The sequence below is a fragment of the Perca flavescens genome, chromosome 22 (assembly GCF_004354835.1).
Source record: "Perca flavescens isolate YP-PL-M2 chromosome 22, PFLA_1.0, whole genome shotgun sequence".
NCBI classification, from domain to species: domain Eukaryota; kingdom Metazoa; phylum Chordata; class Actinopteri; order Perciformes; family Percidae; genus Perca; species Perca flavescens.
In genome coordinates, this window is record NC_041352.1 from 23,706,904 (window position 1) to 23,733,628 (window position 26,725).

At 42.1% G+C, this 26,725-nt stretch overlaps 1 protein-coding gene across 5 annotated transcripts in view; it reads right to left on the reverse strand.

Moving 5' to 3' along the window:
* Nucleotides 1-23,892, reverse strand: part of rnf152 (ring finger protein 152) — a 71,141-nt gene extending 47,249 nt beyond the window's left edge. The window contains exons 1-2 of one of the 5 annotated variants that reach the window (XM_028569337.1): nucleotides 15,660-16,349; nucleotides 14,834-14,883 (exon numbers count right to left, since the gene is read on the reverse strand). The gene's annotated coding sequence lies outside the window, so the exon portion shown is untranslated. Of the gene's footprint in view, nucleotides 1-14,833; nucleotides 14,884-15,525; nucleotides 15,595-15,659; nucleotides 16,405-23,538 lie in introns of those variants that run through there. The other 4 variants (XR_003691517.1, XM_028569336.1, XM_028569335.1 and 1 more) reach the window with 4 other exon arrangements.
* Between the last annotated feature and the right edge of the window lie 2,833 nt (nucleotides 23,893-26,725).

The window sequence follows — 26,725 nt, forward strand, 5'->3', positions numbered from 1 at the left end:
GGGATTTCAATATTGACCGAAATAATTGTGATGCTATATTTTTTTTTCAATATTGAGCAGCCCTACCAAAACCCCAAAATCTCAAAGCCTATTCAGTTCAATGGACTTGCTCGCCCGGCGCGTACGTAAAAAAAAAAGAAAAAAAGTTTTTTAATTTCCGGGTTTACTTCGTGATATGCAGCCCACTGAATATGCACAGTAGTAGTAGTAGTAGTAGTAGTAGTAGTAGTAGTAGTAGTAGTAGTAGTGTTTCTCCCGCTGGCCCATAGGCTTTACATTGTGAGGACATCACAGGTTTTTTAACCTGCATCGAACCAGTTCATCGTCTGTTTCAGTAAAAAGTGGGAGAGGTCAGGTGCAGAGTTGCGTCACCTGTAAATGACTCCCTCCCCTCCACAACACATCGTTCACTGTGCTGTGCTAAGAGGGTTACGTACTGTGGACCTTCACAGCTCAATGATGTTACACAAGCTCATCCATCTATAATACCACACATCCATCATTCATATCTGCCCCCCCACCCCTCCCACACACTTCCCTCTCCAGGTCCAGCATCCCATTGGCATCTGATCAAAAGTGACACATAAACCTAAAAAAAAACAAAAAAACACAACGGCTCCTCCAGCCAACACGGGATGATCATGCAAATCGTCGTAAATCGACCATAAACACTCCGGCTCGTCAATCATATCTGGGTCACGTCAACGAATCACGCAGCACGCCCTTGTCAAATTAAAAGCTCCTTATTCCCGGGTCACACCAACAACCATCAATGCAAAGTTAAAGCATCTCCTGCGGCCTCGTAAAACCCAATTACACGTGAGGGTTTATGAACGGAAAACATTTATTAACGTGGACAGGGCCTAAGACACGAAGACAGAAAATCCATGCAGAATTCTGGAGGTTTTTGTTTGCATGTTGCTGCAGGTACTCCGTGAGAAGATACAAATATGATACAGGAAGTCCCGTTTGAATAAGGAGGCTGTGTTCATCATGCATTACTGTTGTTTATTCTACTCAAGAAAGAAAGAAAGAAAAAACACTGATCAGACAATTATTGTCTCCCTGTCTGTCTGGGCTGTTTATTCTAAGTCATGGGTCACCAAACTAAGGCCCGCGGGCCGACTCAGGCCCGCCACGCCCCTTTGACCGGCCCCCCGCCCTTCTGCCCCCCCCTACCCCAAAAGTCTTCATGGCCAATTTTTTTTTTAAATTGCTTTTTGGAAAATAATAACATGTCTGCATCTGGTATTTTTTTTATTTTTTATTTTAAAAATTGATATCAACTAGGCAGATGTTTCTTACCTTGACAGCTTTGATGTTATTTTTATTAGAAAATAAATAAATGAAATATCTGTGGTATTTCAAATTTAAACAAAGTTTTAAGACTCGACCCTACTTTTGCAAACCACTAGTAAAGATAAACAAATATATGCCAGGAATCAAGTGTTGATATAGTAGTGTGGATATAGTAGTGGGGATGGCTGTGCCAGGCTAGTAATCTCTGCTACACAATGGTGGTCATTTTGGTCTGGGTCATACAATTCTGTTATATAGCTGACCTGGCCCCGGCCCCCCCCATCACAGTCAGGAACGATAATGTGGCCCCCAGAGAAAAAAGTTTGGTGACCCCTGTTCTAAGTGATTTTGACAACATTCTGTACATTAGTTAACTATCAAAACAAGTAATTTTACACTCAAAAAGGTGTTTTTCCATTTGAGATCTTTCTTAGAAAATGAAGGTCCGTAAATCAGCATGCTAACCAAATATTCACATTTCTACTAATTTCCACTGTATTACTAATAAATACTTTGATAATAGATTCAGAAATTACAATGTGCTGTTTCAAATTCAGTGTCACTTTTGAAGATTTACCTGATGAAGGTCTGGGACCGAAACGTTGTATTTTTCTAAATAAATTATTGCTTGCGTAATGGTCAGTGTGCGGGATTTTCTCTCAACAACTTTTGAAGATGCAACATATAAAGGTAAACTGACAGCCCCATCGCTGTCATGACAGTAAAAAATATATTTTTTGTATTTGTATATTATTTTTATTTTCATCATGACCGTTTTTAATTGCTCTTTAATGTAGAAATAAAGTTGCCTTGCCCTACAACCTCAGCCTGTCAGTCAGTCCCCAGGGCATAGAAACCACTGTTGTGCCTGCTCGTCTCCGAGGAAGTGTAACGTCAAACAGCACCGCAACCGTTTTCGGCTCGCCATTAATATCATGTCTGCGTGAAGTTATGAACAACTGTAACCACACTTGAAACCACTTTATCGGCATTTCCGTGACTCACTGTGACTTCAACAAAACTGCAGGGCCGACGTAGTTTTCTCCGTCTGCAGCTCTGCTTGTGTGCGAGCGTGTGCGTTTGTGTCAGAGCTCCGCTCTCGGTCAATTTTCAGAGAGGACAGAGAACTTTGCGCTCACGTGCTCTCAGGTACCAAAATTTCAACGTTTAACGTGTAAAAAAAAAAAAAAAAAAAAAAAAAGGGGGCAAATTTACTGGTCGCACATGTGCGACTGGATGTAAAATTCAGTCGCTCACTCTCAAATTTTGGTCACAGTCTGGAGCCCTGGTGTGTTTTAAATCCAGACAACAGCAAAGCTCATCCCGCTCCTCTCCAGACATGATCCCTCTGAATCCCTAAAGGAGAAGTCCGTGTCACTGATGTTGATGGATTTCCAGGTGTGTTGGACTAACATAAAAAACACCATAAAAAGAGCACTCAGGTGTGATGGCAGGTCTGTCCTCAGGGTGATGTGTGACCCAATGACGCATGTCTGACTCCAGACTGCAGGTGACTCAGAGGAGCGGAGACCTTCATCCTGAAGGCTGGAACATGCCTCATGCACACCCGTCCGCACATGCGCACAAATGCACCCGTTGAGGCACTTATTTACTGCGGATGGATCTTGGGGCTTTAAATGGAGAGAGCTATATTATCTGGGTGTAGATGAAGTTTCATGTTAACAGAAACCATCCGTTTGTCAGTGGTGTTCGTTTCCTCTTGCAGCTGTGTTTTTGAAGGAGCAGCAACTTGCACAGCACACAATGACGTAATCACCGATAGCGTGCCACACGCAGCTGGCTCGTCCACAGACTCTACTCATTTCAAGAGGCCTGCAGCAAGGTCTTTTACGTTATTGTGCACTTGTGCAATCATGCTGGAGCCTTTACTAAATATCTTCTCTCACAATTACACATCTAAGTATTTCTATGGAGCTCAACAGTGTGGTTACGGAAGTAAAAAAAAAGACCATTCATTTTCTCCATAAGGATTTTGATTGTTAAACAATGTCTAAACCACCCTTTTTTTTGTTGCAGTGCGTTTGCACCTGTCGGCCTCCGTATTATTCCCCCTCTAGAAGCCACAAGTCAATTTTTGGCCATTTCTAAACAAAATAAGAAATCGGTTGATTAGGAAAAGAATTATCCACAGATTAACAATAAACAAAAAAACACTAGCAATTAACAATTAATTGTTTGTTTAGCTGCTATGACAAGTCAAATGGCATTTCTGTCTAGAAACCAACACCAAGACTAAAATGTACCAGATTGCGACTTTACCCATGTATCACAAAACAAACTACAGTTGCTGTTATCATGGAAGTCCGTTGGTTCCTCAAAAACAACTGCCTACATCCAATATGGCTACTGGACGACGCATTACACCCCATGAGATTCTCTAAATTAAATCTCTAAAGACTCTAAACTGGACCTGAGAAGGACGGCTGGTTAAGCTGACTACATGGCTGTAAGAGGGGTCTAATTTCAACAGAGTTGGCACTTTGAAACATGAATTAATGTCCATAAAGTTACATGCATTATGTGTAGACTGCATTATCCACACATATAATCCGTCAGTGTGACGTACGCAGCAAAACCACCTCTGCAGAGCAACTTGCAACTTCTCCTTCTTCTCATTGACTTAATAGATTGTGAAAAGCAAGGTAAATGATTTTCCTTAGACAGCAAAGGATGCATTAGCCTTCACCATTCATCGCCATTTACAATCCATCCTGCAAACGGAAGTAGCAGCATCTATCATCGGAGGAGACACCCACAAAACAATGGGAACAACGGGGAGACGGTGATGGATTCAAACTGGATCCTTCTCACTAATCCTGTGCAGGAGAAGCAAAAAGCAGGAGTCAGATGCCACAGGTTCATGGCTCCCCCCCCTCCCCCAAAAAAAACATTAAATACTGCCACTAAGGATAGATGGACGAGTCAGCGGGTGTATCGATACGCCTGTTCGTATGCACGCAAGCCTCATTTTAGATAAAGCGGTGAACAAATGGGAGTGTCTGAGAAACACAGCAGTATCAGCTCACAAGCCAGCTGCAGACCTTCAAAATATCAGGAAACAAAAAGCCCAATAAGTGCATTAAATAACACTTTGAGAGTCTCAGTTTGTAGGATAACCTTGGAGGTCCAACACCGCCAGTTACTTCCGTCACCTTGCCTCAATTGCCACTTTAAACCTCATCCGCTTCGTTTTTTTTTTTTTTTTTTTTTTTTTTTTTTTAAATGGCAAATTAAATTTACCCAAGCAATGCGGCTCTGTATTTCAGTCTGCCCATTCACACTCTCCTCCTGCTGAGGAGGAACCCCCCGCTGGCAGATATGGAGACCGTACCTCATTACAGAAGGTCACCCCGTCAATTGTCAGGAAGCTCTCAAAAAAGAGCTAGAAATTGATTCATCACCGACAACTCTCTCTCAGAGGGGTTCATTCGGCAAAACATTATGAATACAAATGCACAGAGAGATGAGAAGGAGAGGTGAAGGCCACAGCGGAGACCGGAACACTCTGAGCTAAAATATACGTCGATACAATATTGTATCGTGGCAATGAGACTTGGGATTGCAACTATTTGTTTGGATGCCGAATACTGTAAAGTCTTACTGGAAGTTAGAGCTGGGCAATATGGAGGAAATCAAATATCAATATATTTTTACCAAATACCTCAATGTCAATATTGCGGCGATATTGTAGGGTTGACTGTTGTGCTTTCACAAAATATTAACACAATGAGAGTTTTGATAAATAAATCACCAATAATGTGGATACAATGACTAAATGGGTAAAGGCAAATAAGACAGCTATTAAGTCTGGCAAGTTCAGAAAATGACATCACTTCATTGTAATACAGCTGACAAAATCTTATCGCCCATCCCTAAATGCACATTTGGTAATCATATCTACAGGACTACTGATTATTTATCAAACTGTTGTGTGTGTTAATATCTCCTGAAGGCACCAATCAATTAATCTATTGTGTGTGTATTATTTTTCAATCATTCCACAATTTGTTCAGTCCATCATATGTCAGAAAATAGTGACATGTGCATTATAAGTTCCCAGAGCCCAAATTCAACTGTGTTGTTTTGTTCGACCAACGGTCCAAAACCAAAAACGATTGCCAGGTTACAATAATATTAAAAACGGAGAAAAGCAGAAAATCTTCACGTTGGTGAAATATGACTCGAGACTCAAATTTGTTGTCAGTTCATTTTCTGACTCTCACTAATCCACATGTTGTCAAACTGTGGAATTAAAGTTAAAATCATGCTTAAAAAAAAAGCATTTAGATCAAGATTAAGTTTAGCGAGATTTACCAAAACCGCAGAAGAACGTGTAAATTAGTTGAAAGTTTTTGTGACAGTGAAGTAATGCTCATAAAATTCAAACAGACTTCAAAGTTTTGCATCTCCCAATTCAATTTTTTCTTTTTGCATAAGTTTCTTTGTGCAAAGGGGGAAACAAATACAATTTCTGATCCTGATTAGCTTATTTCAATAAAATACTATTAAAGTTGACTCATTCTGTTGCAAATTTTGCTCATAGTGTTAATAGATGAGAAAAATTAAAGAGGTGTTGGGCATGAAAAAGGCATGATAGAGCATCAGTGTGAGATTTCCAAAATACCATCAGATCTTGAGGTATTTCGTCCAAAACAGTAGTGAAGTTTGAAGTTCAATTTAAAATGGCGCATGAAAGTGGCCACACTCATACAGTAAAAAAAAAAAAAATGGAAAGACCAGACATCAACATCTCTCAAACAATGGTTGCCCTCAGAGACCACAGTATTCTCTGTTGATGCTGAATGTTAAAAGGTGCAGTAAATTGCAGTGTGGGTGAGAGCCAACAGTCTCCGCTGGCATGGCGCTCTGCTGATTGAAATCATTTTGTTTTTTCCCCAGGTAGCACAGTCTGCCTGAAACAAGTGTCTCAGTGTTTTCTGTCACTTCCTGTTTTTGGTTTGCTGGGTACTTGCTAGACCTGGCTACTTCCTCCTCTGAACCTTTATCTTTACACAGACATCAACTCATGCTGCAGATAAGGGATTGTGAAACTAAAACCTCAGATTAGCACAGCAGGAAGTGCACGTTAAGCTGTATGTTGGAACGGAAAAATGTCAATTGAACTGGACTTTAAAACAGACTTCACCCTGCCATGTCCCTGTTAAAATGGCTACGTAATGTCGGATTGAGCCCATGTGTGAATTGTAAGATTGGGCATTGAGAACCATAATTTTTTGTTATCTGATAAATCGGTTCCAAATTTAACACACTGTTGTTTTGGTTTTCGGTGGCAGCCACCGTAATTCCAGGCACTTGTGTTGCAGCCATGGAGCACAGTTAGCAGCGCTCTAAAGTGTGGCTTTATTTTACGTTGAAAAAAGACTGGTAAAACTGTAAATCACCATTGAATAAAAACAAAATGTTCCTTCTTATCTGTGAAATAAGCATGTGACCCATTTCAACTCCATCCCTCGAAGAATCGGAATCAATAATAACCGTAATCGAAAGGAAAAATAGGAATTGAAATCAGTATTGTTAAAAATCAAAACTATACCCAATCCTAGTGAATAGTAGGGCTGGATATCGTTACAAAAAAATTTGATACCGGTTCTTGAATGATACTTTTTTTTTAAACCAATTTTGGAAAAATCCATTTTAGTGGCCAGGTTAGCTCAGTTGGTAGAGCAGGCGCAACTTCGGACAATTTCTGGACCTGATTGGTCGGACATTGTTCGAAGTTTATATGAGAAAAGGGCTGCAAAATAAAATCTGATTGATACATTTCTGTCCTTCGTCTTGCATCCGAAAACTTCAGCATAACAGAATGAAAACTATACATTTTGTGCGAACACATATCATTCCAACAGCGCTCCAAACTCTTTTTCCTGCATTAATGTCAAAGCTACATCCCAGAGCTTATCTGCTACAACAATAAGAAAGAAAACTCAGGGCAGCGAGGGAAAAAAACTAAACCAACATGCTAAAACTCCTGACACAAATTACCCAACATCCCGTAAAGGCCGCTTTCTCCCAACAGATGGAAACCAATTAGCCACCTGACTCCCAGAAAACACTTGGGCAGCCGAGTGAAGCCAAGATGCAAATGAAGCAGAGGGAAAGGTGGAAGCGGCCTGCCAAGTGTCCTGGGAGAGGAGAAATTAATGGAGGAGACAGCGGGAAAATGGAAAGTAGAATAAAGTGGGAAATGATGTATGCAGGGGGTGCAGAGTTGGACTGAAGGTCTCCGGAGAGGTTATAGAAACAACCAGCCGGGGGCAGAAATATCCGTTGATGGAGAATGTCGACTAATCCTGCAGGCGGTGAATCCTCCATCAGCCAACATCAACATCAGCTCGCCGTATTCGAGCTGAGGCCAACATGAAATCATTGATCTAGTTAATGAACATCTTGTCATATTTTTTTTTTTTTTAAGTGATGCATGGATTAGGCCAGAGGCTGCTAGCACTGCAGAACATCACAACTTTCATTACATTTTTGAGGGTAAAGCCAGTTAACCCAGCTGTGCTCCAGCCTACCTAGTCTGCTTTTTTCTTCAGGTCAAATGTATGTTTCCCTGGGTCACTTAAAACCCTTGTGTTGTACTTTGGGTCACTGGGACCCGTTCAGTTTATTTGACGTTTTGTATTGGCCTTGCGTTGAGCTTCGGGTCACCGGTGACCCTCACGAGCTATGTGATTGCATTTGTCCATATGATGTCCATGATGTGATCACATTTCACGTGAACTGGCAGGGGCCTCGTCCTTCGGGATCTCGAGACCCATCCTGCACTTGAACACGTTAAATAAACTAAACAAGTCAGTGTGAAATGAAGGACAATACAAGGGTTAACATGAAATCACCCACCTACAGCACTGATGTCATACTCCTTGAAATGTATGCCCTCACATTTGTGGACAGACATATTTTCTTGACTTCAATTTCAGGTATTGATACCTCCACAGCGACTGAATGGATTTTCACCATTCAAACTGCATTTTAAACACCCATAACCCTTTGTTTCTTTTGCAATTTTAACGGAAGATAGACCTTACCAAACTCTTACAACGAGGACCCTTGGAATATAGGAATGACCCCCTCGTAATTTCCTACTTTATTCAAGCACCATAGCTAGCAAGCTATAGAAGCAGTCTTGTTATCAGTCGGCGTTGTTACAACTTTCTGTCTCGCATTGCCGAAAAGAGGGACATCCGGCGGAATTTCCAGCGGCAACGGAGCAATCCTGGAAGTGGAACATGGTGGATATAGACTATACCTTTGGTGATCCCTTAACTACCCCCACCGTCAAGTCACAATGTAAATGTGTCCAAAACTTTTGGTTTAACAACTAATATTTGCAAAACTAATGACATTCCCATCAGCTCTACTTAGTGCCAATTAGCAAATAACATGTTAGAATTACATCGAAGAATATATCTGGCAGAATATTAGTAAGAGAGTCTCAAGCCACCATGACCTTGCTTTCTCGGTGTCTAAAGGCCTGGGAGCGATAGTGATAAGACTTGTGGGGGGTGCAGCTGGATCGGAGAAGCACCCAGGAAATTCATTAACACAGTATCAAAATTAACTGGCCAGATACGCAGAGAGAACAATGGTCTAGTGATGGATCTGCGCGAATTGCGGTGGGAACCTGAGGCCTGGACCAGGTGCACTGATAACGGCACATACATCGTTGCAGAAGGAGGAATCTGAAGAAGGATAAAGAGAGAGGGTAAGGTTAGGTCGGGCATTCGGACCCCTGGAAAGACTGTCGGCGGTAGGGCGAGAGAGGATTGTCTTGAAGGAAGTCTGATTCCTTATGCATAAGCTGTAACTACTTGCAATATTGTGACTAAAGATGGAAAAAAAAAAAACTTCAAAAACGCTGCCTTTGGGTCTTCGTTTGGACAGCGAAGCCACATACTTGCGTATCGATGATGTCATCACCACACCCCCTCGACCTCTTATCCCGCGACGACGTCTCATAACAACAATGGCGGACTACATGCTTGTGTAGTTTCGGGTTTCCTTGCAGTAGCCATTTTCATGGTCGTCTTCTTGTGTTTGGTTTCTTCTTCTACGGTCTGTTTGTATACAGCGCGCAAGCTTTATGCGCATGCCCCGCCTCTTCCCCGTTTTTGGTGAATTTCGGTAGCAGAAACAGCGCCACCTACAGGACTGGAATAGGCCTGGAAGTAGCGTGTTGAGTAATTTACAAATGGATCCTTTTGGACGCATATATTCTTGAAACGATGCCAGGGAAGACTGGGGGGAAAAAAGATTGTTTTGGTATGTGTGGACGTGGCCTGAGTCTTGTTTGACATAGTTTTAAAAAGTTCCTATGACATGCTGCTTTTTGGATGTTTTTATATAGGCCTTATTGGTCCCCTAATACTGTATCTGAAGTTTCTTTCCCGAAATTCAGACTTGGTGCAGAATTACAGCCACTAGAGCCAGTCCCACAATGAGCTTTCCTTAGGATGTGCCTTTTCTGTGTCTGTAGCTTTAAATGCTATTGAGGAGGAGAGAGGGGGGGCAAAGTGGAGGGTGGGGTTATGGCTTTGATCAACTGCCATGCTTCGCTCGTTTGCAAGCCATGATGTCTCCCTCTCTCATGGGTGAGCCAAATTCTCTGGGCGGGCAACACAGAGAAAAGGGAGGTAACCTTTCCCCTTATGACGTAATAAAGGGAAGATTCCAGATCGGCCCATCTGAGCTTTCATCTTCTCAAAGGCACAGCAGGATACCCAGGGCTCGGTTTACACCTATCACCATTTCTAGCCACTGGAGGACCATAGGCAGGCTGGGGGAACGCATATTAATGTTAAATAACATTAACATTTTCATGCCATGGGACCTTTAAGTCTTTTTGCATTTGTGCATTTTTTTTTTATTATTATTATTATCAGAATCAGGAATCATCACTAAGCTTATAAAAGAAAAACTAATTTCTATGTTTGGCCAAATCACTCAGCCTTACATGACACTATTCCAATTTATTTGAAAGCACGACGATCACCAAAATTGTTTTTGCAGCGACAAAATGTCAAGTATGATCCAAAACCTGCAAGGGCCTAAAGAAACAAGGTGCCTGTTTAAATTTGATACGGAATAAAGCTGCAGCCTCTTGGATGCCAAACTGCCAGCATCACATTTGAAATATATCACATCCCTCCAAAGTAAGAGTAAGAGAGAGAAAAGGCTGGAATAAGATGCCAGGACAAGTTTAGCTCTTAAGGACAAATCCAAAGCTGTGAACGTGTCTAAAGCTCCGTGCCTCAGCAAACTCAAAGCAATGTTTACCTTCATTCACTCAGACTGTTCGCACAAGGTAGCAGGCAGCTGCTAGATAGAGTAAATATTGGTTAAGTGTAGGGGATACGAGGTGACATATTCCCCCAGATATTTAGTCGCACTGGCTGCAGCGGCTGAATCCTATAAGTCTTTATAATCTGGGGTTCTTCCAAGAGACTGCATGGAAATAAAAACAGGTATATTACTGTTCTTTGAAAATATGTGCTATTCATTTGAAATTTTATTAATTCTGCTACTGCTGGACAAAAGAAAAGTCACTTCAACAACACCATAGTAGATGAACGGACAAAGAAAGTGGACATTTTGAAGGAAAGATTTATCAAATTGGGTACTTTTTCTTTATGTATCCATCCATTCTCTATCCATCTTAAAATTTGTTATTTCTAACGATCGACTATATAACCCAAAAGTATATGGACATTGGGCATTAAACCCATTGGTGATTGTTGAGCATCTAATTCCAGCCCCTACTCTCATGGTTGCAGGCTTTCCTCCAGGTGTTGAACCAGGCTGCAGGGACTGACTCCCATTCAGCCACAAGAGCATTACTGGGGTTCAACACTGATGTTAAAGATCAAGTCTGACTCACAGTCGGCGTTCCAGTTCATCCCAAAAGGTGTTAGGTCATGGCATTGAGGCCAGTCCACGTTCTTCCACAACAAACCGGGAAAACCATTTCTTTATGGAGCTGGCTTTGTGCATGGATGTATTGTCATGTTGAAAAAGGAAAGGGACAAACACAAACTGTTTCCACAAAGTTGTTGGAAGCACACTATCATCGAAAGAATCATTGTATACTGTGGGATTAAGACTTCTCTTCATTGGAAAAACAGCCGTTGGCCTGAAGTACATACGGTCCACAAAGGTTAAGCCATATAGAGTATCTTAGCTCATTCATGCTGAGGGTTATGAGGGCGTTGAGCCTTTTCTAGCAGTGTTCAAAATGGCCTTAAGATAAGGAGAGTCTCAACTAAATCTAACATCCTAAGCTTTAAAAAGATTGGATTTGTTGCAGGGCTGTCTTACTTTCTACATGCAATCATGATATTTTTACCACACCCGTATATTCCCCAAATACAAATAAAAGTGGTACATAGTTTTACATAAGTCCAGTTCCTTATCTTGTTCCAACAACTTGAGCATTTTAAACTAACTGATGCATTTGATTAACTGAGATAACCATTTCCTTTGCAGCTCCGGACGTTTGCGCTTTCTCATGTTGTTCTGCATTTTTATTTAAAACAAAAGAGCACAGTGTTTTAGTGAAATGCCTCAGCAGCTTTTGAATTACTGTGAGCACTAATCTATGAGAGCTTTAATAGAACGCTTGAGAACGATGCCATTTGGAAAACGTGAGACCAAGAACTAAGATCGATAGCAGACGTAACAGCTTTTCTGGGTGAAATCCAGCTTCTTCTTTGTGTTTCTAATCTCAAACTTTATAAAACACACTAATAGGGCCAGTCAAATCCATCACATGTGACTGAAAGAGTGCAATCAGATTTGTTTGGATTGCCCGTCTCCCTCGCTGCCAAGTTCTCAAACCTGGCACGTTGACAGGTTACCACAACCGTGTCCAACGAACAAGCAACCTATGAATTCATGGGACTTGTGTTTAGAGGATGGAATCAGCCGGTATGAAACAGCAAAAAGCAAAAATGCGGGAAGGTAAACCTTCGTACAATAGTTTGATCCAAAGAATACAAACTGGAGATGTGCAGGGGCGTAGCACAAAATGCTGGGCCCTGTAGAAAGGCATTCACTACGGGCCCCTGCCCACATCCACAGCAATTCATTCTAGCATATTTTTGGGCCCTCCTCATAGGGCTGGGCAATGTATCAATATTATATTGATATCGTGATACGAGACTAGATATCGTCTTAGGGTCTTTCCTGGTTTTGCAAGCTGCATTACAGTAAAATGATGTCATTTTGTGAACTTACCAGACAGTTCTAGCTGTTCTATTATTTGGCTTTACCCACATAGTCATTAAATCCACATTAATGATGATTATATATCAAAAATCTAATTGTAAAAATATTTAGTGAAAGCACCAAATGTCAACCCTACAATATTGCCGAAATATCGATGTCGAGGTATTGGGTCAAAAATATTGTGATATTTGATTTTCTCCGTATCGCCCAGCCCTACCTCCTCACATGAGGGTCCTGCTACACCCCGCAGTGCCCTGCTACGCCATAAACTACTACAACTACTATTTCTAGTCATTGTTCCATTATCTTTATTGGGACTGTTATTGCCACTGGTCACACCCCCAAAGGGCACCGTCAGACACCGCCTACCAAAAGCCTGGGTCTGTCCGAGGTTTCTCCCTAAAAGGGAGTTTTTCCTCGCCACTGTCACACTACATGCTTGCTCTTGGGGGAATTACTGGAATTGTTGGGTCTTTGTAAATTATAGAGTGTGGTATAGACCTACTCTATGTGTAAAGTGTCTTGAGATAGCTCTGGTTATCATTTGATACTATAAATAAAACTGAATTGGATACTCAGTCCCCTTTTCACCCCCAGTGGGACACCCCTGGAGAGGGTTACTGTGTGGATTAGTTAGCCTGAATGAATGAACTACTTGTCCTCCTGCATCCTTCTTGTTGTTGTTTCTGCAACATGTGGACCAGTTTGCAAATGACTCGTGACTCGCAAACACTAATCGTTCTGCAACTCATGACTATTTTCATTATTGATCATTCTAATTCAATTATTTGATCATTTTTAGAGCTGTAACAAAATCCAAAATATGCTTTACAATAATTGTCTCAGAAATGATTGCGATTAACAAAAGAATTGTCTCTTTTGGTTAAATTTTAAAAAATTATTTATTTATTTATTTATGACTTTTTCTAACAAATTTTCAAGTTTTGAATGAATTCCAGGATACAGACCGAAATGACCCAGGAAATACACTGCACACTGACTGACAAAAACAAAAAACATAATTCTCCGACTAATGGCTTCAATATTCAACTTTCACGGGGGCAGGGCAGCCCTATTAGCGATTAAGTTTTCTTCTTCTAGAAAGTTGGGGGACCTAGGACACACAGATTAAAGAAAAAAATAATCAAAATTGATGCATCACATGCTGCGAAATCCTGAATTTTAGTATAGGTTAAGCTACAAAGAAAAACGTTATTCTACATTTCCCATAATACAAGTGACCAGCATCTTTTGTTAGACCCTCCGTGTCTGGTTAACGTCCACGCCTTTCAAAACGCAATGCCCTCCGGTTGTTATTACAAATTATCCAAGCTGAAGTCGGGATAATACAAAACACAGAGTAGTACTCCACACGACAAGTCATTTGAACTTGATGCCCCTTTTAAAAGGAGTCCTGTCACAATCTAGTCTCACTGGTAGTAAGGTAGGAGGTGATCCGGCAAGAGCAAATACATTGAGCAAGAGTAGACGTAACTGGGGAGAAAATATGGGATCAGCAGCTAGTTTGTGCAATCAGGTTAATCCGGCCATCATCACAATCTTCAAATTCCTTGTTTTGACCACACACACACACACACACACACACACACACACACACACACACACACACACACACACACACACACACACACACACACACACACACACACACACGTATTCAGTTAGTCAATGGTTGTCAATATAAGTTGCTTTCAAACAGCTGTAAGCACAAGTAGGCTTCATCTTCTGCATGTCGTCATCAGTGTAAAATGCATGCACACAAAAATGCAGGAAATGGTTTTTAAAAAGGCAAGGAGGAAACGGCTAACGAAGCAGTGAAGGTCTACTGTGTGCAGAAGAAGAAATCAAACTGACATAAACTCTCATTCTAACACAGTAATCCAGCAGGCAATTAAGTTAGCCGAGAATTAAGTGAGAGTTGACACATCCTAAATACTGGATGAAGTCCAGCAGCAGCAGCAGCAGCAGCAGCAGCAGCAAATCAGGCAAAAGAAAAGCAGAGGGATTACAAGTTGTTTTCAAATCCATGGAAGAAGACGAAGACTTATATACAAATGTAATTGAGGAAAAGAAGAATGCAGCGTTTACAGACCAAACTTTAAATATAGATAACTGGAAACCCTCCTCATCTGACGCTTTATTTTCTGCATGTTACAAAACTGAAACAACAAGCTCTTGGATGGCCTGTGGCATCAGCTGCGTGGAGCGCTTTATCAATTCCAAAATTTTGCATTTGAAAACCTACCAGAGAGAGAGGGCACTTTCATTATCGCCTTTCACTTCCCACTCCAGGAGCTGGGAGACAGGAAAGATGTTTTGAATATTTGATGAATAAAACTTAAAATGTTACACTAAAAAAAAAAAAAAAAAAAAAAAAAAGATTATGGTGGAATGTGCACTACAACTATCTCCAAACCACACACACGCACACACACAAAAAACACAGATTCCTGTCAATAAGAATGTACAAAAGGTCAATCTAAAACTTTACTTTGTTGGTTTTTAACCAATCACTGAAACAATGGGGGGCAATTACATCAGACTCACCCCAACTGTAGGCTAAGCTGTCTGGTGAAGGTACAGAAATTCAGATAGGCTACCAACACAAAGGTCGTCTGATAGTGAAACAACAAAAGAACATATTGAGGTAAGGCACTAACAATGTCTCTGGACCATTGTAAATAATTGTAAAAAAGAAGCTACAGTATTGACGTCAGGAAAGATATTTGTGGGAATAAAACTACATAAGATGTCGCAAGTTCATAAAAAACAAAAAAAAACAGCCTAAAAAGCAGCGTTTATCGCATTCTTATTCCAATAAATCATCAATCAATGAATGCCACAATCATTGCATTTTGTGTTACATGACTGACCGAACACAATGCACGCGCAGAAGTGTGCAGACAAAAGACCAAACTACAGGGATGCGGCTCCCACCTTTCACGGCCAAACAAAGCAAAATCTCCTCGCATCGGAAACAACTTTGTTGTGTTTCCTCAATGCTCCCGTCGGCCAGACTCCACACAATACATCTTCATTTTAAAGACGGCGGGGGGAAATGTAGAGCTCACCTTTTTTTTCTTTTTTCTTTTAGTTCCTCTGTCGGATAACAGCAGCAGTCCTCCCCTGTCTCTCTGCCAGTGGGTGTCTGCTCTCCTCCGCTCCTCCGTGGATTTAATCGGGGCAGCGGCGGCGGCGGCGGCTGCGAAATTGTCGATGCGCGCTTCGCCCTGTTCGGTGGGCGGCGTGGCTGGTCGCTGCTTTTCTTGCTATGTTTCAAACCAAAGAGAAAAACACAGAAAAGCCCTCCCACTCCCTCCGCTCAACCTCTCTCTGAAAGCGGATACGCCCTCTCACGGTAGGAGCTTTAAAAAAAAACACACACACACACACGTTACAGGCTTCAGGTGACAAGCTGAGAAGAAAAAAAAACCGTGTCGCCGCAGGCTGGGGGTGTGAAGGGATTTGAGTCTGGCCGCCGGTGAGCAGCCCGAGCCCGGCAGCCAGGAGTCCTGCTGCACCGCTGCGCGCTCCGCTGGCTTTGGGTGGCTCTCACTGCACTGCAAAAAGAAAAAAATATCCACCCCGACACGGTTTTTGTAGTCTCTGACACAGTTTTAAAGTCTCCGTCACAGAGGAGCACAGCCTGCCCTGCACGTGAGGCCCAGGTGTCCTAATTCCCCCCTATAGTTCTCCCAATCCCCTGTAGTTGCCCAAAATGTCCCTATGATTGCCCAAGTGCCTTACTGTCACCCAAGTGTCACTTCTTTATTGTTCCTACAATGCCCTTGTAGTCGGTCCAAGTGTCCCCCAATATGTGCCTTTCCTGTCACCCAGGTTGGTTGTCTCACTGCTTACTACAGCTACACTAGAGGCCACTGTGACAATTTATTTTATATTAAACAGTTGGCCTGTCATCCTGCCCCTGCGATGGGGGTTTGTTGTCACAATGTTTCAGAGCATCTTTGATGGTTAATTACCTCTTGGTACAATAAATTGCGAAAAAATAAAATGGATACCTATTTCAAGGCAAGGCCTTGAGCTTTCATTTAATGTAGGAATGACTGTTGAAAGATGTTTAAATGATTAGCAATTCACACAAGAGTCAGAAGTGTAACAACCAACCCGGTCTCACCTACCAAAACGCGGGTCATCCCTTTTTATCGGCCCGCATGCCCTGCTGGTTCCCCAACCCTAACACTAAATGGCCTTTTGGTCACCCAAGTGCCTAGGCCCCTCTGACTGGTCCATTTCCCGCTTTCATTTAATGCCTTTCCTGTCACCCAGTTGCCTCTCTGGTTATCCCAACTCCCCCTATGGCCACTGAAGTGTGTTTTCTGTTGCTAAAATGCCACTCTAGCACAATCATCCATTTTGATCAGCCCAAATGCCCCTCTGCTCGGCCTAAATGCCCCCTTTGTTTACCTAAGTGCCTTTCTTGTTTATTAAATGCCTTTGTGGTTAGCTCTGACCTTAGCACAAAGTCTTTACTGTATCATATAAAATATGTCTGACCTTCCTCTGGGCTGCCCTGTGCCACAGGATGGCAAAGGTAAAAAATGTATGAGAACCCCACAAATATAGGACCCTTTTTAATTCAACCTCCACATTGAAAAGGCTACACTAAGGCAATATAAGAGCCCTTTGTGACACGTACACATATCTGTAAAATAAAACTCCTGGCCTGGGAGCCTGAGGGGTTCTGTTCAGTATCTTAGCTGTTCCTAGGACCGCGCTCTCCTGGACAGACATCTCAGATGTTGTTCCTGGAACTTGCCGGAGCCACTTGTCCCAGTTACAGCCCCGAGTGCGCCGATTACCACTGGAACCACTGTTGCCTTCACCACCACAATGTCTGGTTGGTTAGCAATGACCATTGTCTGGATCTGTACTGGTCAGTACAAATATTTTACATTTTAAACAAACACACAAAAATAAAGGTTTATACTTGATCTTGGAAAAAACTTTAAGCCACCAGACCCCAACACGAGAGTGGCTGGTCTACCGCTGCCTCGATCAGTCTGCTGGCTTTAAAGAGAGCGACAGAATGAGCACCTTCATTTAAGGGCTGTTTAACCAGTTTTTTTGTGATTGTTGCAGGCAAAAATCCTTGTTTATGCGGCACGTTTTCTTAAAAAATACGATGGAATATGCGGGATATTCATGCAATTTTATGAATTGAATGAATGAAATTGCGGGAACAAAAAGTGATTCCCCCAACACCCTGCTTTCCGATGATGTTCACGTCGCGCAATTTCGTCACTTCATAACGTTCCCATGGCAACAGGGGGAAATGGCTGCTCTTGTGTGAAGTAAACGCAATATTTTTCAACTTTCTGCTAAGATATACGTGACTTTTTTGCAACAAAAATGTGGGGATTATGAAATCATGCAAGCCTTTTCTTTGGGGTTGTTTTGGGTCTCTGTGGTCATTTGGCATCCCTTTATAGTTGGTGTGTGTCCCTTTGTGGTAATTTGGTGTCTCTTGTCCACATCATTTCGGACGGTTATTATCACCTATATGTGTCTAAAACGTTGGAAAAGCTAGAGCAGATAATCAATAAATAAGATTAAAAAAGCTTAAAGACAAAACTTGCTAAAGAAGTCCAACTACAATTATTGGATCTGAGAAAAGTCTTTCAGTTACATTCATTTGGCTTAGATGCTGCCCAAAACGATTCGGGTGCTGCACCGAAACCTTATAACAGCAGGGAAAACCCTGCACTTAAACTGATAGATTTTTTTAGGTGGTCCTAATTTTAAGGTGGCTAAATAGTTTTTGCTGTGTGGCCCTGTCCACAGCAGTACGTGGCTTAGCTTCTGTGCCGGTGTTGTGTCCAAATCTGTTCCCCCGTCAGGCGGTCAGAAGTTTCCTTCCCATGAAGTTTCCTTCCCTTTTCCTGTAGTGCCCTTCTCAGTGGTTAGGTTAGGTTATGGTAAGGCGTAGCATAGTCTATATCCACGACGTTCCACCTCCGGGATTGGTCGGTTGCCGCCAGAAATTCTGCCGGATGTCACTCTTTATAGCCGATGTCCGTCACCTTCCGCTTTCTTCTTCCGTGAAGATTGATTTGTGAGGACTATGGTTAACTGCTCCTCAGATCTCTGCAGGGTAAATCCAGACAGCTAGCTACTATCTGTCCAATCTGAGTTTTCTGTTGCACGACTACAACAACCTTTGAACTTACACATGTTCCACCAAAACCAACCAAACCACCAAAATTCCTTCCCGAGGCTGATTTGCAGCGGCACCGGGTCTCCGTCTGGCGCTTAGCACCGCCCAAGATGATTGTGATTGGTTTAAAGAAATGCGTTTTTCTCCCATCTCGGAATGCTGTGTGGACTAACCAGACCCTCCTCCGCAGCGCTGTAGAGGAAGGTCTGGCAAAGCGAGACTAGGCGTAGCATGACACAACACCGGCCCTCCCGCCTGCTTCTCCAAACTGGGTGCGTGCCAACCGCCATCTGCTGCTAATACACTGACTGTGGATAAGTTCCTCACACAACCCCACTTCAAAACATCAGAACTATCCCTTTAATAACCTTTTACAAGATGATATTTTTTACAGCGTGTGGCTCTTCCAGACAGCTTTCTGAAGAAATGTGCACGTGTTTTCTCTGTGATAAGTCAGGACAGATTTGGACATACTTTTTAGTCTCGATGTGTATGAACCCTTTAAAAACGTAAAGCACTCTGAATAAAATCTAATGTAAAATAAAAGGAGGCTATTTAATTTAATAGACCAGAAAAGATTAAAATATTGCTATAGTCCTCAAAGGAGAAGAAAAATACCAAAATGCATGATAAAGCCAGTATCAATTCTCTATTGAGCACCACAGACACTTGTCCTCTGAGAGCATTACAGGAGTACTAGAACGATCTTCTGTCAGTGAAGAAGCTCTCAATCACACTAAAAAAAACAAATTTCACCGCCATCAGACTGAACACTATAATTAAATATGGTGACCAGAGTATAATTAAAATTAGTGGCAATTACATTTCGTAGGAACACGGCTGAGATGTATGCAGAGATGGCCCATACTGTATTTGTTGGGTTAAATTATTAAAGGGAACCCTGAGGATGCATTTAACAAGATGCTATATTTATATATTTGTGTGTGTGTGTGTGTGTGTGTGTGTGTGTGTTTTTGAATATTGTAGAAGCCACCTGGGCTGCAGGCCTGAGCCTCTGTCCCTCTGGAGTTCACTGAAAGTTTCGCTGCAGTGTAAGCAGTCTTTGATATATTTTTCTTTAATTATGGAGGATAATGAATTTCAATTTGTTATGCATCAAGGCTCCGAATTGGCAACCCACCCCTGGAGCCCCGTAAATGCTTTATACTGCTTCAGGCTCCTGGGGAGTTTTGGGGAAATCTTAAACGAAGATGAAGTTAATGGAAATAGATAGGCCTCTGAAATGCTAATGTTGACTTTTGGTGCCTAAATCTGGCTGCAGCCCACGGGACACTCGGCGCTGCAGAGGCCCACTGCTTCAACACTGCTCAACACTTTTTCCAGGGGGGATTAAAGCTAACCTTTTAGCTTACCCTCAGATAAATGGTTTTACATTTTGTTCCTCTGTCATAAACAAATTGCTCTGCAGAAACCAACAAATAAAAAAACATTCACTTGATTCTGTCGGAGAGCAGCAAAGCTTCACTCTGCCTCAATTTCTCCCCCTTTGTTTCACAAAGAAATATGTGAAGCGTGAGTTGTGCTCTTCGTCGCCATCCATATTCGCGCCGTCCGCCCACGTGTAGCCGTGCCTCTGGCAATTAATTAAAGGAACCACATGCACCGCTCAGCCGGCTTGTCAGGCCTGCCAGTCATCAGCGCGGCGTGACAATGATCTGACCATCACCGGCTTAATTGGCATTGGGAGAACATTTCTCTCCCCTCCTCACTGTAGGCTAAATAAACACACAGGCAGACAGGATGCAACCTTCAGTCCTCGTTTCTCTTGATCAATAACCCTGCAACACCACATCTGACAGCCACAGGAGCATTTGTTAACCTCTGTGTTATGTTGTCAGTGCCTACTGACTCACACAATTACAGATTCACAACAAAGTCGCTGCCGAGAACAACTACAAACTTCTTCTGAAGGGACAGTTTAAAAGTTTAAGTAGTATTTTAGATTTAACCCAGAGTGGTTGACATAGTGTTTGTCTTGTTTTGTACCTCTGCGTTAGGCGTGGGCGATATATATCGTTTACGATAATATCGTCAAACTACTTTGTTCCAAAACACGCATTGGAACGCTACACATTCACTAATGTCAACAAAGATGGCGGCGCGCGATTGTGCAGCGGCTACTAGCTCTCCTGTCGGTGTATACTTATACAAGTACAGCCACACTGAACTAATCAATACAGGACTACGATACAACACAGCCGTTACGAGAGCCTTCCAGGCGGCTCATAACGTCCCGGAGGACATAGCCAGACCGGGCGCTCCGTGGATTGTTGTCGGCAGCTAGCAAGGCTAGAAAATAAATAAGCCCTGTTTTCATTCAACATTGTGCCCATTATTATCATCAGTGATTAAGTAACTCTGACTTTTAAAAACACATTTTTTAAAGGATATCGTCTAATTATCCTTATCGTCAAAAGCGCCAAAAATATTGAGATATTATTTTTTGTCCTTATCGCCCACCCCTACTCTGCGTGCAGTTTGAAGGTATGTGGACTAAATTACTTGTGAAATAAAGTTGCAGTTTGGTCCATAAGGGCTTCAGGTAGACTCTGGGATAGCTTCAGGGTGCTTTCTATTGCATCCTTGCTTTTCCGTCCTCCAGCCCGTGAATCGGATATTGATCACGGAGGATGTTCCAGTGTGAGAGAAAAAAAACTACTTAGTTAGGTTTAGAAAAAGGTTGTGCTTTGGGTTTAAATAAAGGATGTATTTTACATAACTTATGTCAACGCTTTCTCATAAATAGGCTCATATGACATCGTACAAAAACTTGATATTATGAAATTTATGATATCTCACGAAAGTTGCGACTACCGCTCATGTAATGAAGTTTAGCTGACCGGTCACATGACAGTTACGTTTAGCCATCTGAAGGTGACTGTTAGCCAGGTACTGGTCACTGTGAGGTCACGGTTGTAAGGACTAGTTAAGATTAGAAATAAAGTTTGTGGTTTGGGTTAAAACACTGGTCCGATTAACCCTTGTTTTGTCTTTGGGGAAAATTTGACCCGTTTTCAAAGTTATTATATCAAAAATATGGGTTTCTTTCAACTAAATTGCCCAAAATTAACATGGACGCATGAATGAACGTTGTATGTTCTTCACAGGTAAAATGAATGATTACTTTCATTGCATTTTGGTTTTAAAACAGTATTCTGACTAAACTTTGTCATACAGCAGTCTGTGATTCACTTAACATGCTCTGATCTTAACTATTAGTCAAAATAATTCATAATTTCAGTTATTTTGTACAAACGGAAACCTACACTGTACATTTACTACCACTTAACAAGTAAACTGCTGATGTATTCTCAGCTCTGATAGCCGATAGCTGTCTGCTCCGAGCGCATTCACCGTCACACACTCTCTCATGTACACACTAAGCACTGAGCTATTCCTTAAGAAGCTTCCCCGGTCTTATAACACAAACATTGCCAGAGCTTCCTGTATTTGGTCCGAAAGTCCGAACCATCCAAAAGAGGTTTCAGGTTTCACACCTCTAATTTTGGTTCAGATCGAACTGAAAAGTCCAAAGGTCCGGACCAAACGAGGTAGGTGTGAAAGCCCCTTTATACAGCAGCAGTCAATGTGGTGCATGCAGAAATAAATAGGTGGAATACGTACCAATTACAGTGTATTACTTTTCGTAGCTATATCTACAAATGGTTGAGTTTGAGTTTGAGTTTGAGTTTGAGTTTGAGTTTAGTTTAGTTTATTTATGAAAGGGGACAGTGCAAATTAATAAAACACATGATCATGGGTTCATGGTTCATGAGAACAGCCTGCTAACATACGTAGTGTTAATTAAGTACGTCATTTACAAAACAAAAGTCAACGTAGACTTTTGCTTTTACACGGGACACAAACAGCGGTGTGTGTTTGTTTGACCCATCCATTCACCTCCACCATCTCCCTATATGCGGACGATGTTGCTCTTTATACTACTTCGTCTGGCTTCCTCCTTAGAGGCAGCCCTGCACGACATGGGTCATGACTGCGTGGGTTATATACAAATTTGACTTTCTGTAGGTATAAATACGAACAGTGAATGAGAACAGCCTGAGTCACTACATACTGACAGCTAGGCATGTCATATGTTATTATTTCTAGGACAGGTCAGGCTAGTCATTTGGCATGCGGGTGGTTCTGTACATGCTGTAGGACAACTTACCCGAAAAAAAAGGTTTTACACAACATTTCTTTGCGTTTCTGCCTGTTTTCCACCCACCTCTGATTTTGTATCTGGATATGAATGAGCAGTGCTGACAACATTTTTTTCCTTTAGTGTTAAAAGAAAAAACAAGCAGCGTTTCTATTATTAGTGTTTGTCCTGAATCTGTGCTGTTATTATCAATTTGTCTGTCTCATGTTAGCTTCTTTATCTTCACATTCTCCCAAGTTGTGATGCACCAGAGAAGCTAGAAATTGTGCTATTCACTAAAACCCAACATATATCGTAGATTATCAATATATTCAAGTTACCCGCCTGCCATCTGAGCATATGAACGAATAAATATACTTTAAGTTTTTCTTCTTATGTGTTTGTTTACACACATGTATGTGAGCAGACAAAGTCAGACAGTGTGTCAGTGCGCATCCTATCAATCACAGGGTGAAGGCCTTCTCCAACCGTCAACCTGGACCGGTGACGAATGCACCAGAACGATGGCTGCGGTTGCCTTTTTTCCTCCCTTGATGCACTCCCCCTTATTGCCTGGTATGAATGAGTGATAAAAAAAAACCAGAGCACTTACATTCCTGAAGAATTAGGTCAGCCGTCGAACAGAGCAAAGACTACAAATGGGTCGGAGGCGCTGAGATGAAAGCCGGCACACTTCTGTGGAAATTTTTCCCTGCGCTTGTCAACTGGATCACAAAACATCAACCACCTGGTGCCACTTCAGGCTGGAATGAGAGTAATTAGTGCTAGGGAGGGGGCTTTCTTCTTCTTCTTCTTTTTTTTGCACAATTTGAAGCATCAGAGCCGAGTGTGTGACTGTTGTGTAATTGCGTTTGTGAGCACAGACGGCACAAAGACAAATTCCTCAAGCGTGCAGTGTTTTCATCGAGCAAATAAAGGTGATTGTGATTTTTTTTTTTTTCTCCTGTCGGGATCAGACTCTTCAAAGTATGAAACATCCCCGTCTCAGCCATCACATCTTCCTCCCCCTTTCCCCCTATTATTTAGTGTTTCCTGTGCTTCCATGGGAGTTTCTAATTGCCTATTGTACTTGCTGCTCGGCTGTCTGGGTGATGTGCAGTGACAAGCCGCATCCTCAAAAAAAAAAGTGATGTACTCCTGAGGTTCACCAGAAAAGAGCTTTATCCGTCTCTCACATGATTTCTCTCCCGCACAATCTCTCACAATCCCCCATTGCGTCTCTTGTCATTCTAAAGTATGTATGTCAAGTGGAAGTGTAATGTATGTCGACTGGAAAGTGAGCGTGGATGCCTTGTTCCCAGGGCAGCCAGTGTGAAAGAAAAGTTGAGCAATTTGTGAGTCATTCAGAGAAGTTTGTTCAGAAGTTGTGTTAAGAAGCTGTGAGCCGTTTCTGTTTCCACTCAGATGAGTTGGGAAGTCTGGAATAGAAGCTCTCTATTATCTCTCAGGCTGTTCTCATGAAACATTTGTACATATATGAAAAGTAATACACTGTAATTCCCTGTACTAGCACAGTGCCTGTTCAAAATGTGCCTGTTTGGAATGGGCTGATTGCTTGGCCCTTGATGTAAGGCTTCTTGTAGAAAATTGTAGCCCAAAATGACTTACAGAAGGACCCCAAAGCTTTTAATATGCAACTCCACTGTATAGCCTACTGATTGATTGACTGACTTACAGTGTATTTCAACTTCACAGGTAAACATTGTAGGCCCTACCGCTACATTTACCTGACAGGGAACCTTGCAGATTCTGCATTTTATCACAAAATATCCCTTAATATCAATAATTAATATCAATTAAAATGTGGAGTAATCAGACATGTACTCATGGCAGTGTGCCATCCACAGAGACAGAGTCGGCTCCGGGATGTGAGAGTGTGTGTCTGTGCGCAGAGAGAGAGAGAGAGAGAGAGAGAGAGAGAGAGGGGCGGAAGAAAAGGTGGAAGGCAATGCAAATAATAATAATGTTCAACTACATTTTAGTGTTGTCTTTTTCGTTTACGAACAAATTTAACACTTGAGCAGAGATTTCCAAACAGGCTTAGTGGCTTGACGGTTAACGTAGAAGCATGGATTTGATTCGCTGGTTTTTGTTTTTTGCCGACGATAATGTTATTAGTGTTATAAGTTAGCAGCACACTTAAAACAACCGGACCAAGGGTGAGTCTGATGAAAACTGTCTTTGCGATGTCTCGCATTGCCAGGCCTATCTGCACAGAGTTGGGGGGGGAAGCTCTGAGATTACGTCAATGTTCTGCCGATGACTTTACAGCTCATAGCAACTTAATACTATACAGTGTCTGGCTTTTGTTTGATATTTAGTGTCGGGAAAAAGGCTTTTTATTGAGTTTCCTCTTAGCGAAATGCTCTGAGTGAATTTGAGCTGGGCTTGTTATTGGCAAGGGTAGACACGGAAGAGCCGGTTATGGTAGCGCCTTTTTTTCTCAATCTTTTTCAGCACAACAGTTGCGATGTTCCTGTCAGCTGTACAGAGCGTGACAACAGCCTGCTGCGTGTGACGTCTTTTGTGCTGCAGGTTTTGTTGTTGTTTTTTGTCAATTTGTTTCCGGCCGTTTAGTTTTATTCAGTTTTTTAACATCTAATATCCAATGCTGTCCAAAGTGCTCCTAATGCTCCAAATTCCAATTCCAGTTCATTGAGTTCCCAGGAAATCGTGTGAAAGTGTGAAGTAGATTGGATGAACGGTTTATGAGATATTTCAAAGACAGACCACACACACACACAAACATACAGAGGCTTCTCCCATTTATTAGCTAGATTCCATGTGTTTGTTATTGCATGCATCACATTGACTGCCCCTGTACAAGAGCGCAAAGATGCAACGGATGGGTCCTAAAACACAGGGCTTTCAAGCGGGGAGCGGAGTTCTTGTCCCGGAAGAAGTTAGGGGGAAAACACAAGACTTTCACCCCAGGAAACGGGTGTTTGTGTCCCTGGAGTACTTCTTAAGGGGGCCGGTGTTTTAACCCAAACCAAAACTTTTCTTCTAATCTTAGCTAGACGTTTCGGTGCCTAAACTTAACTGTCGTCGCCGCAGGACACTCACGTTTTCATACAATATCACACAAACCTGTTGAATGAGAATGAGAATTCGTTGTATGTATCTCTGCAGAAGGCTGTCAGGGATATTTATATAATTTTGACTCAAGTCAAGTGATAACATGCAACATACTTTCCATGAAAAAAAAGGACACAGAGGTAAAGTCAGACAGCTGCACAATACAAAACAGTAACTGTACAAAATCCACAGATTGTCCCGGTTCTCCAGCGGACTGAAATAAACTCATCCGTTAAATTAGCGTAATCAGAGACCCTCTGTCAGTGGCTCATCAGAGGGATCTGCTCCCTGCCAATTCCACTCCGCCGGTGCCTCGGCCCCACAGACTGATAGGCCCCCGCAGGCCTGGCACCGGGTTCAGCCACCATGATGAGAGGATATTTACATTTTAAGCATTTGGCTGACGCACATATCAGGAGTGATTTACAGTCAGCAGGGCCAGAGGGCAGAGGCTGACCTTGTTCGGATCACTGCTCCTCTTTGTTTTATGATCAAAGCTGTGGCTGTGCGTGCATACTCATGTTGTGTGTTAACTGGTATCAGGAGACGAGCCCGAGTTTTCCCACTACAACGTACGTTTGAAACACTTTGTACCTCTGGAATGGTTTAATCTACCAGAGCACTAAGCCGGACTGATGAACATGTATAGAAGCTTGGTGTGCAAAGTGCTACTCCCTGTTAGGCCGCGTTCAGACAGTCTG